This window comes from Argiope bruennichi, chromosome X1, assembly GCF_947563725.1.
Source record: "Argiope bruennichi chromosome X1, qqArgBrue1.1, whole genome shotgun sequence".
NCBI lineage: Eukaryota > Metazoa > Arthropoda > Arachnida > Araneae > Araneidae > Argiope > Argiope bruennichi.
In genome coordinates, this window is record NC_079162.1 from 104,690,628 (window position 1) to 104,703,757 (window position 13,130).

Consider the following 13,130-nt stretch of genomic DNA (forward strand, 5'->3'; position numbering starts at 1 on the left):
CAAGCCCGTTTTTTAATACTTTTTTAAATTATCTTAAATTATTTAAAATTGTAATGAAATATAAAAAAATGATTAAAGTTTGCATATTGTGGATATTAAATTACATTACATTAATAAATAACTTTAAGTGAAAATTATATTTTTTTCATAAAAAGAAGTCGAAATCCATTTTTTCGAAATCGAATTTCTATAATCTGAATCTCATAATAAATAAGTAACAATGCTTATTTATGGTAATGTTATTGTTATTATTTTTAAGAGTCATAAAGTTTTTGAATTATTACCAATAAGAAATTCGCACTTCGTTGTTGTTAATGAAAAATAGCCTTCCCTTGATGGAAATATAAATCTAAAAAATTCTAAATACTGATTGATAAATTTTTTAATAATACTCAGCTCTAAAAGTTGAAATATTGAAATTTCAAATTACTGTAAGTTAACTTTATTAAAGTATTAGTAGTATATTGGCGATGAATGAAATGTATCACATTCGTTGGTTTGTACCAGGATTTTTGAAATTCTAATTTGTTTTTATAAATATGCAAGTATTACTTAAAAATATTTGATAACAATATCTAAATAACATGAAATGTTTTTGTTGTGCGTTTTTCTACAGAAAAGTGTCAGAAAGTTTTAATGAAAAACAATGTGAATGACTAACTAAAAGATGAAATTTCGAATGAGTAGCAGTGCAAAAAACATTACCTTTATTATTGTTTCTTTAACGCTTTTTTTTCTATCATCTTTCTTCCTTCATGGCAAAAGATTCATCACTTGACTTTTGTTTTGATACATCCGTTGTTTATTTTCACTCAAATAGACTTTCATACAATATAATATCTTCCTCCACCAAAACCAAAGTTTCTGAAAAGCAATTAGAAACAAAGTTAGGAAGGTAAAGTATCTTTTCTGTATAATATGTGACTAATCTTTTCTTATAAAGCATTATACTATCTGACGGAATTATATAACAGCATTGAATAGAAGTCTTATTTACTGAATTATTCTCCAGGAACAAAAATATTCGCGTAATTCTCTTCCCCTCTTGCCCATACCCGTACCACCAGCAATGAATGGATGAAAAAATATAAATAATAAATGTGCGAAAGTTAATTTCTCTGAAAGCATCTTTAATAAGCATGCCTTTGTCACTATTAATATTAGCAGAAGCAATTTATTACCCTTTATTGGTGACAAGCTGGCTATAAATCAGCAAAAGCGCGTGCATTTAATAAGCCCTTCTATCTTAAGCTAGAGAGAAATTAAAATTCCGCGCTTTTAGGGCACTAAATTGGAGTATAAATTGAGTCAATCTTTATAACTTAGACGAAGAAAAATCGGGAGCATTTAATTCTTTAATAAATGTCTATCGTCCAATGTAGAAGGGACATTCTGAAAGTCACATTCCGATTCATAGCCTTTTTATATTTATTTCAACTCCCTAAGTTTTTATCTATTCTTTTTTCTTCGTTTGTACTACTTGTGAAACTGCCTGTGATATCCAGATCATTGGATCGATCACTTTTCTTTGTAACAATATCTTTTTGTGTTATTCTGATGTATTTTAGCTGTCTATTCTAGATGTATCACTGGTCAAATAAAACCTTTCCCTTTCTTCAACAAAGGAGGGCATTTGTTTGGACCGAAACAGTAGTTCACCAGAAAAATTATATTACAGTCATTTAGTTCATAATTTTCAGTACATTTCTTCGAAATCTCAGATATGAGAAGTAAGTTTATTGGGAAAATTAAATTAAGCTATCATGGTTGAGCTTTCAGTTTAGTAACATAGCATATTCTATTCTTTTTCAACCCCCCCCCCCTTCTTTGCTTCTCAAGGGGGAAAAAAAGAGAGTGAATCTTTTCTAGACTTGTCTAGAATTGTCTTAGATATCGCGATGAATCGAATATGCAGTAAGAATTTTTTTTGGAAACTATACTGCTCGAAGAATAAAAGAAATCAGGTTATTCTTAGCGATTCAGAATTTGAGCTATAACTAACCCTCAAATACTATATAACTTAATCAATTTAATTTATTAGATCGTAACATTTCAACCGTTCTTTTGATTGTTTTTCATGTCAAGAATGTTAATAAATATATAAGAAAAGTAAAAATAAATTCATTTCAAAGAAATTCTTTCAATATACATCAAGCATTTACCAGATGTGTGTGACCATAAGTAAAATACCTTACGCAGAAGTGGCAACAATGATGAAATGCCCTTATACTTGAATTTCAGGAAAAACGTTCTTTCCTGAAAATCTCTTAATTTAAAGAGGATGTCGATATCGAAATAACTCTAGTTTCCGAACTCCCCAGTTGCCTTTATTTACTAACCATTTCGTTGTTTCGAAATGAAGCTTTGTATATTGTGGAGGTTCGGAGAATCGTGCATCACTTAATAGATAATATCTTGTTTCTCTTCTCTTTATTTCTCGTATATCTTATTTATAATGCTATTAAATATTCTACTTCGAACCTTATGGTTGATAATTCTTGCAAAATACTTAGGTGAAAAAAATCTACGCCTAATGGAGGTAATGTAGGTGATTAAAAACATTATGTGAAAATGCGGATTGCTGCTATGTGTTGAAAATAGGCTGTGATTGTACTAAAAGGATTTGGATTTTTTTTTTTTTTAATGAATTGATTTCCTCGTTGTTGTTTTTAATTCGGTATTTTCCAGTTAATAAACTTTGATCAAATAGAAAAAAATGATATAAAATGAAATTCACGAGAAATGGTGAATCCGGAATGAAAGGTTGTACAAATATGACTTAGGGAATTACTTAAAAAAAGAAAAAAATGCCAATTTTATGGGGAGATGAAAGAGATTGAAAAAGTAATATTTAATAAACTGTTTCTTTTGTATAAAATCATTTGCTAGTACAGTGTTTTTTTATGACAGTGTTTGAGAATAAGAGCAAATATGAGTGAATCTCATTCCCGACGAATTGCATGGAATATTAACACGTGATTTTTGCGTTGCTCGAGCCAGGAGAATTGATAAAAATGTCAGTATTAAAAATGTATTAAATTGCATTTCAATGAAATGTATTATTTAATTTTTTTAATTCATGGAATGATAAAGATATTATCCATTATCTTTAAAGCAGATCCTTTTCACAAAAAGTATTGTTTTTAAAACAGTACTTAAAAGAATAATATACAGTGTCTATAATCGATATGTGCCTTATATATTGTGGTATTCTTTTTTTTTTTTTTGTAAAAGATTTTACAGCCTTTTTAGAAATGTCGTTTCGATGATCAAATGATGAACATGGAAGCATTAATAATACTATGTTATTTATCCTCCTTTTTACATTTTTGTGAAACAATTTTTGAACAAAGTATTCATAATTTTTCAATGGCATCATCGTTTTAAATCGCGTAAATTTCGCCAAAGTGGAGGTTATTTTAATATTTGCGTGAACCAACAATTCTTTCCGAAGCGGCATTTAATTGAAAATGGGAAATTGCGACTGTACCGAATTGTAACATAAGCATAGTGGTATAACGCTATGTTTTATGTATTAACTTGAAAGCACTGTCAACTGCGTTTTTGGTATGCGAGGGAGGTTATCTTTATTTATGAAGCTGAACAATGGAGGCATATGTTGCTGTAGATAAGCTTGCTGGATATTCGGGGTCGGAATGACTGAAACGGATTCGGTGGGCTTCGCTGGTCCATTTCAACCCCGAATAATACCAGCCGTCGATAATTGGATCAGAACCACCCTTGCAATCTATCCATCGTACCACGTGTGCCTCTGGATTAGCTACCTCTCATTTGCTGAAATTGTGATGACGTCAGCGAAAGCGGCTCAGCTGGACCCTTCCCTATACACTAATACCTCTAATGGGGGCTCTGTTCGTTTATTGCCATGGGGAGCCTATCAGCTTAGAATTAATTTAAACTAATGTCCGATTCGAAACTTATAAAGACGTTGGCTAAAAATTTCTACTTGCATCTCCCGAGATGAGATTTTCATACCATTTTACGAACTACTTTCTTTCAAAACACTTTTTATGTGGAAGTAAATGCTAAAACCTGCCATTTTGCTACGGCTTAACGGAGAGTAGCAATTAAGGAGCCTTTCCGCTGACATCATCTGATACTGTTCCTGAGTTGATGAGCTTTAAAGAACTTGACACAATTTCTTAAACGCTACAGCTGAGTATATATTTTTACAATATGAATGATTGTTTAACAAACCGCCGTAGAATTATTTTAAAATTATTTATATATGCCTTAGCTTCTTTTTAGATATATCTTTGAATTTTAATTTAAAAAATATTACACACTACCTTTTTGCTGAGGTTAAATAACAGACGAAGAATCATTTTCAATTTCTGTGGTCACGCGATTTTTTTTAAGAATCCTTATTATCGTAGGAATAGATTCATTACTATATTAATCGTAAACTATTAAACGCAAGCATCTTTTCATGATGATTTTATTTTGAATAATTTTAAATTATTTTCTTCGGAATATTGAATAATTGATTCTGATTCAGATCTCTCTCTATGTATATATGTGGTGCAGTATGGCCAATAATGGCTCTTGCGCCATTAAACCTAACAACAACTATGTATGTGCATATATATTGAGTAGTTATTTACGTGTTTATTTTAACTCGGCCGTCTAAGTGCGCGTCATCAGAGGTGTAAAACTATACAAAAAATGCCATTTGGATTTTCTCTCACGTAATAAATATTGAATTGCAATATTCATTGATTTTAAATGTAATTAAATATGTTCATGAATTATTTATGGTGAGGTCAGTTAATGTAAATTATTGATGTTTGTTTCTGCGTGCAATGTTTATTTTATTTCTTTAATTAAAAAAAAGCTATAATTTCTTATATTGGATTTACTTGCTAGGCATGTAAATATGTAAGTACGAATTAATAAGTGACAAATGATGGTGTTTTTTTTTTTTTTTAACTTACTTGAAGGATCTAGTTATTTGACACGGCCATAATATATATATATATATATATATATATATATATATATATTGCTGAAAATCAAAACAAATTCTTAATTAATAAAATATTCATTCTATCTAAAACGTACTTCCCATTATCTTCAATCGCCTGTTTAATTCTGCTATTAGGTATTTAAAACGCAAGCAGTTCATATTTTTAAAAATTTGCTTTACTTTTTAAAATGAATAGTAGTTTTAGATGGAATATGAACTTTTATAGCCTCAGATTCTTTGTTATATCTTTCGATTCAATTTACATTTTTTTTTTTTTAATTTCGATGTGTTTTAGTGATGTTAGAAATTTAATAGTACTGTCTCATCTAAAATCAAAATGTGTTTCCCCGTGTAAGCAGAATCTTTGTTGACTGTTTCACCAAATGAACTTGAAAAAGAAAAGTGTTTTCAGTTTTGAATGCTTGTCTGTTATTCAAACGTGATAATAATTTGATTCCAAACGTGATATCAATTTGATACACTTTGGAATGTGAGAACCTGCGTTATTTGTTATTATTAAAGTAAGAGTTTTTTCTTTTTAATACTTTCAAAGAATTTGTTTCGTTTTTTTTTTTTAATATCTGTTTAATCTTTAAAAATTATCTTGTGGCTAATCTGAATGCCCTGTTGTCTTTCAAGGCAAGTATCAAATTACAAGCATAATACTTAATTTATTATTATTATTATTATTTTGCTAGATACCTTCTAAATTCAAAAAGGTAAGTTTTGGGTTAGATAAGGGGCATCTCAATTTTTTAAAAAAATATTGCTATGTTATTAGTAAGCAAAACAAAGCAAAAACTAATGCAGAAAATATGCTAGACATTTTTTTTTTAATTTCTTAAATCTTTTTTTTTTTAATCTTTTGATTATAACGACCTTTGCGCTTTCTGGGTAGCATTTAAATGTGATTCTTAATGGCGTTTATTTTCATCAAAAATACTTAAAAATAGTAAAAAGAGTCATTCCATAACTGATTGTGTAGATCCTGCTCAAGAACACATTGAAGACAACATCATTTCACATTGAAGATAACATTGCATTGGACAAAATTGAAATTACTATGTATACAATCTCTTATATTTTTTTGCTTGTAAGCATAGAAACCGAATATAATTATTCAGTAATTTTATTCTATTTCCATTTATGCTTCATTCCACTTTTTCCTACATCTATTTCACTCCAGTTTTTAGAAGCACACTTTATGTGAATTGTGTATTATTCATCTGTGCTTTCAAGAATCATTTCATTATTGTAATCGGAGAAAGTAATTATCACTCAGCGGTTAATTTTTTTTTTTTTTTTTTTTATGCTTACAGATTTTTTCTTTTATATAAAAATAAGGTTCCTTTGAAAAAAAAAGTATTGAATATTCGTAAGGTTTTATTTTCCCCCCTTTTAAAACTTGTGAAACCTCTCAAAAACCGGAATCGGCTGCACTGTAAGCAAGCACAATAAAGTAAAATAAATAAAAGACAATGAGCTAGAAAGGTCGTTCATTATATAAGCTGGATGACACATGAAATCTAATTCGTAAAACCACAAAAATGTATGCTTGCAATGCTGTTAAATTGGTAAGAAAGAATAGTTTGTTTAATATTCAGATTTTTTACTTTTGTCCAAAATCTCTAGTAACCTGTATTTCTATTTAATTATGAGTCGAGAGCTCATTTTTAAATTGAAAAGCTGATATTGTAAACATTAAAAATTCTGTAAATTAATTAACTTCCCCCGTAAAAGAAATTTTAAAATGCCCCATTCATATTAGTGACTTAAATTTAGACATATTTTTTCAAGTTCGTATTTTCTTTAACTGAGAACCGTAAAATTAGATTCCAGTTCAACTCTTATCTATTTACATTCACTAAATGAGCTTCACTCTTTCAACACTGAGCGTTTAATTTCGTTAAAGAAAGCCGTAAACCTTATCAGTACTACATTTATGACTATTTATCTCTAATAGCCTCTAAATTTTCGACATGCGTAAAGCGCCTGCAAAAAGTGTGAATGTAATTGATAGTAAGAAGGTTACGTGCGCTCTCTTGTATTTTACTGCAGTCACTTCGAATTCGAGTACAGAATCGCGTGTCAGCTGACTGAAATCTGGTCAACGTTATCTTGAGCTATCCAAAGGTCATGTTTAACAGCTTTCCGCTTGAATAATACGCGTGGGAGTTATTCCCAGATCTTGATGGTGATGGTTAATACTCGTAGTCACGCTAGAGTAAGTCATCCCCTACCAGGTGGAGCTTTCTGAGAAATGTTCAGATTAGAGGTTTTGAGCATTCACACGCGGCATCCAATCGAGTAAATAGGGCACTTACGCCCTACAGGTTCTGCGATCGTGACAGCAGTTTTTCTTTTGCAGTGATGTTGAATGACTTTAAAAAAAATTTGGTTTTATTTTAAAATTAAGTTGCATTCAAGTGGAAGCAATAATGATTCATCTCGTGCATTATTAGTTATATTGCTGCGTTTATATTTATTGAGCAAACGGAACTTTATGTGAGTATTTAAATAATGAATTATTTTAATGGCTTGGAGAATGCAGTTTAATATTCATAATTTGGAAATATATTAAATACTTTTAGATACTTTTTAAAATTTCATTTTATTTGCACCACAATTTAAAAGTTATAATTTTTGTAGCTAGACTAGAAAGAAAAATATATTTTCTAATGAAATTTTATTATTAAGAAACTATTTAGTGATTCTTTTAATAATCCCTCCCAAAATGTTTACAATGCCGTTAAAATCAATTTTTAAGATTCCCAATTGAAAAATTTAATTATTTAAACAAAGATATAAGAATAAGTTGCTTGAATTCTGTTTTTATTCCTCTTGTGATGAAATTCTAATAAATTATTAAGTAGAATGTGTAGTGCCAGAATAATTCCTTTCTTGTCCTGCCGTAAAAATTGATTTTTGAATCTTATGTTGACCTATGCCAGAAATAACTTAAGTTTAGTTTAGAATTTTTACGTCTCTTTTAAAGTTATGTGAGAATTATTTGGGGACAGGCTTATTAATTTTGGAACAGCGGTCAGATTATGAGGATGACATCGGAACCACCATCCTGTTGCCTATTCTTTATTAGAATACTTTCATTCCTTACCAGGGGAAGTTTGACCCTTGACAGATTTAGCGCATACTGTTGAGTTGGATTACGAACTCAAGACTTTGGCATTAGACTTCAGTTATCCAAATGAGATGGAGAGATATCCGTGATAAAAATATAATAATGTAGAAATAGGAAAAAGTAACCAATAATTAGCTGCAAAATATATTTATAATATATTTATATTAAATATATTAAAATATATTTATTATGCAAAATATATAATTATCTGTTTTGACCTCAAAAGTGATAATAGAAAGTTGTTTTTTTTTAATTATTCTGCGGGGCAATATTTAGGAATATACTGACTTGGAGTATGCACTATACGAGGTCAGCCGGGGTGGGGAGATATATAACCCCTTCCCTTTTTTTATTCATATTGTTCAGTTTTGGATTATTGATTAGTGTACAAACTGTCTTGTGGTTACAAAGCAAGAATCGTGGCAATACTCATTATCTTTCCATTGTTCCTTCACGATTTTTATAGTATTATTTTTTATTCAAAGATATCACTCAAAATTTGCTCTAAAAAACAGACAATAGATTTTTGTAGTTTTCTGCTTGAAAATAAGATGATAATTTGTAGAGGATGTTCCTTTCATCTGCGTTTCATGCTTATTCTGGTGTATAAGTTGAAAAGGAAATAACAGTGGGTCTAAAGAGCAAGCACCCGTGAATATGATTTAAAGAGATCGTAAGTAGTAAGCCAGCGCCGTAAGATTCTCCCCTGAATGCATGGTAGGAGAAGAGTTTAACAAGTCATCTCCATAAAACTTAGAGTTGGCACTTAGTGTCTTCAGAATGAGCACTTAGCGCTAGATAGAGGAACATTACCTCTCGAAGCTCGCTTATGTCCGCGATATTTGTTTAGTAGTTTCTCAGTCCCAAAACGCACGTGACTGGAAATGAAGGGGGAGATTCTACAAATTTAACCAGGAGTCTCCGAAATGACGAAATTACTGTTGCTATTTTCGATTAAGAAATATTTGACTAGATGATAATTTAAAATGATTTCAATCATCACCTCATTGGTGGTGTGATATTTGAGAATACTGGCATAAGTTATTTATTAATAATTTTGTAATTAAATGACTTGGGGATTTTTTTTTAAGATAACGATAATAAAGAGTCGAATATACTTTTAGCAATTTTTAATTTGAATATTCTTGTGATTGGGATTTTTTTAAGATACGGTAGTAAAGAATTGAATATACTTTTAGTTATTTTTAATTTGAATATTCTTAAGACTATTTTCTTCTTCTTTTTCTTTAATCTTAAGGATTTGTGAAAATGATTACGTGTTTCTTTGTTGTTTATTATCATAGATGTTTATTATCATCTTTTAATATATTTTTGTGTTTTTTTTATTAACTATTAAAATTAATTTCTTCTAAATAAAGCTACTATGATATTTGAAATTGAACTTTAGTTTATTTCAGTTTATTTTTGGAATGTGTAAAATTGTGTTTTAATTTGTATTACAATCACATTTATTTTTTATTTTCTGAAGCTGACTTTATTATCGTGGCCTAATCTTAAAGAATTTAACTGGAAATATAGTCAATCGGAATTCAGGCAATTTTATGAATAAAATACACAAGGAAAAATTATGAAATAAGAAACTCTAACTTGAAATATATAATATCTGGTTATAATACAATAACATGACCTATATAAAAACTAATAGCGTATTAAATTTCACTTTAGATTGAGCTATTATGTGGCAGAAGATGAATTACATTTTCTTGCAGTCATAAAGGCCAAGGTAAATTATAATTATCAGTTGCAAAAAGATAATCAATTAAGTGAATGGAAACTGATCCTATCATTTTTTTTTTAATTTTCAAAGTTAATGGCATGAATTTCTTCAGAGTGGATATAAAAAAAGTTTTTTTTTTCCAATTTTATTTTAATACTTTACCTTTGCGTAAACATTTTATATTTGTGAGAACTTATATCTTCTATTCTCGAAAAAATTTTTATCATCGATTTTGTAGTAAGTCCTTTCCTTATGATGCTTTTTCAATGCAAACTTTGGATCTTAACAGTTGAGTTTTCTGGCTTAATAAATGGGGTTTAAAGAAATAAATGAAGAAAACAAGCGTGTAGAATTCTTATGTTTGTAATATAAATCTGTTTGTGTATATTGCGAAATGTGTAGTGAATTTGATGTATAATTATCTTATTATGACAGCAGTAGATACTAAATAATATGCGTAATATATATCTATTTACATATTTGAATAGTGTTAGTTTTTAAATAAATTATTCTTCCTTTTTTTATATGCATTTATGGCAGCAGGATGAGAAAAATTAATTGATCTGCGTATGATCGAGTGCCCATCTATCCTACGTAGAGTTATAAGAAAAATGCATGGGGTCTTCTCAAAATTAAAACGTCTCAAAATGAAGGGGAATGGTGTTAAAATAGATTCCCGAAAGTGGTAATCACAAAACAGTAACACCACAAGTAAAGTAATGCTACTTAGGAGTCTTTGCAAATCCCTAAATGCAATCTTGAATCTTCTGTCGTTCCCTTAAAGTAGGAAATTTGCGACAGCTCCCGAAATGGAGAGTGTTTTGCTGAAGCAGGATTAAAGGGACACGGAATGTACGTTGCAACTACCCCGTAAAGCTTAATCCACACGGGAATAATTCTAGTGTTTGGTCTCCAGTCGAGGTAATTCCTTTAATAGCAACCTAACAGCGCAGGAGAAAGTCTCGGTCCAAATAGCGCTATGCAGGAGACCTATGGAGATACTTTAATATGCCCATTTAGTTATTTATTTACAATAGACGTGGGGAGAAATTTTGTATTGGAAAAATTCTTCTTATTTATTCATTCAATTACTCGCGATCGCTGTAATTCATAGGTACTCTACGGGAAAGAAACTAGAAGAAGAATGCCAGAATTTATTATAGGATGAGGGTAAAATGCGAGAATGGGTGAGGTTTTATGTGAATTAAGATGTGCGTGAAGGCCAGACAAAGTTTAAGTTGAGAACATACATTACAGGAAAGCGAAACATATTCCTTTTCAAATTAGAAGCAAATTCCATTTAATGAGACGATATGTTTTTATACTTAAAAACAGTTTATAGTTAGACTTAATTACCGTCTTTTAAAGTTATTTTACACTGGTGTATTTGATATTTTAGTGATTTATTTAGAAAGATTGGATTCAAATTTCATCTTAAGGAGCAGTTTTATTCATAATGATTCTTTTCTATTCAGTTAGATAACAATTGTTTACTTCAATTCATGAAGAAAGGTTTTTCCATTCTATTAGTATTTCCTATTACACAATTATCAAAAGCATTGCATCTTAATTTTAAAAATTTGGGGTACGAAATTTATTTTTAGCATTACATTACTTGGTTTTGGGTTGAATGTCTTATTCCTCAAATCTCCGAAAATTTTAAACATCAATTGAAACCCCATGCATCAATTCTTTTCTATAAAAAAAAAAGCTATATTAATAAAGAGGTTTATAGTTTAAGGTTGTCAATATCACAGAACAGTGCTTTAGAATTGTCTGAATATACAGATGAATTCCCACCTCCCTTCTTTGATGTTGGAAAAAATAAGCAGAAATATAAATTTTAATTAAAACTCCCAAGTTAAAGATAGTCGAGCTAATATTGGATTTAAAAAAATTTAATTCAGCATTGACATAAAAAAAATTGGTTAATGTCATAAATAGAAATAAATTCTTCGTATAATGTGGAAAAGTTTGGCTTCAGTTACTTAAATCCGAGTGAGTCTTTTCAGTCATATCTTTTGTGTTAAATTTAAATATGTGTTGATCACAGATTATGTTATACATTCACATTTTTGTGCTGTTAGTAAAAGTTCCCTATAGATAATTTAAAATTATTTTCGTAGGTAAAAGTGAATAATTGAAAAGTAGGATTAAATTGAATGGTATTTTCGGAATGAATTTGTATTTATTTTGTAGGATATAAATGCTTTAAAACTGATTTTCTAAAAAAATTTGATTTGAATATAATCGAATCTCCGTCAGTCTTGAAAGAGCTAAGATTTTGAAAGAAGTTTTTGTCTCATAGACTTCAGAAAGTCTGAAATGTATTTTTTTCTTCTTTATTTTTGTTATTTCCCATATAAGTGAGAAATGATAGAAAACGTTTATGAACAAAATATTGAACATAAAACTTATTACGATTAAGATTTTCGAAAATGTTTGAAATTCTCACTAGTTGTGAGAAGAGTGATTGTGGAAGACCAGTCTTTTAAATATTGCATAATTATTATTTTTTGTCTTTACTTTTTTATGATTGCATTGGTGAGCTTCATAAATTATTTTTACTTATTCATTTATTATTTTTTCTTTTCAATTTCCATCCAAAAGTTTTATGGCAATTTCAATGTATTGATTAATTAATGCGATAAAAGTAATACAGTATTAATTAACGATGGATAAGAATTTGATTTCTTACAAAGGCAAGTGCTTTTTTTTAAAAATTCCGTTAAATTATACGTAGTGTGAATGGTGTGTATTTCCTTTATTTATAGACTATCATCGGGGCTTCGGGCATCAACTAAAAAGTTGATGTTCTTAAATTAATTTTCTTTTTGTCAAGAAAAGGACATCACAGTGAAAACTGAGGCTCAAATCACACTATTTTAATGTAAATTCATAAAGCAACCCTTTTTAAATCTTTAGTTTTGGTAATTATTTTCTAAGCTAGCAATAAAGTAAAACTACACCTAGCAATAAACGAGCAATAATGCTATCTTTGCAAAAAGATGTGGAGGTCTTTCGATACCAAAGGTCATTTCAGAGTGAGGAAAATCATAAGACTTCTGTAATTAAAGCAAATAAGCTCATTTCTTTATTCCTTTTTCAGCGTCTGGGCTTTATTTTTTTTTCCTGCTAATGCTTATACGATGAACTGAATAAAAACTGTAGATTAAATTAGTACCTAGTTTGAGGAAACTACTTTCGTCTAAAAGGATTTTTAAAAGAATTTATGATCCCACTCTTCATTCTCAATCTGCTTTCAA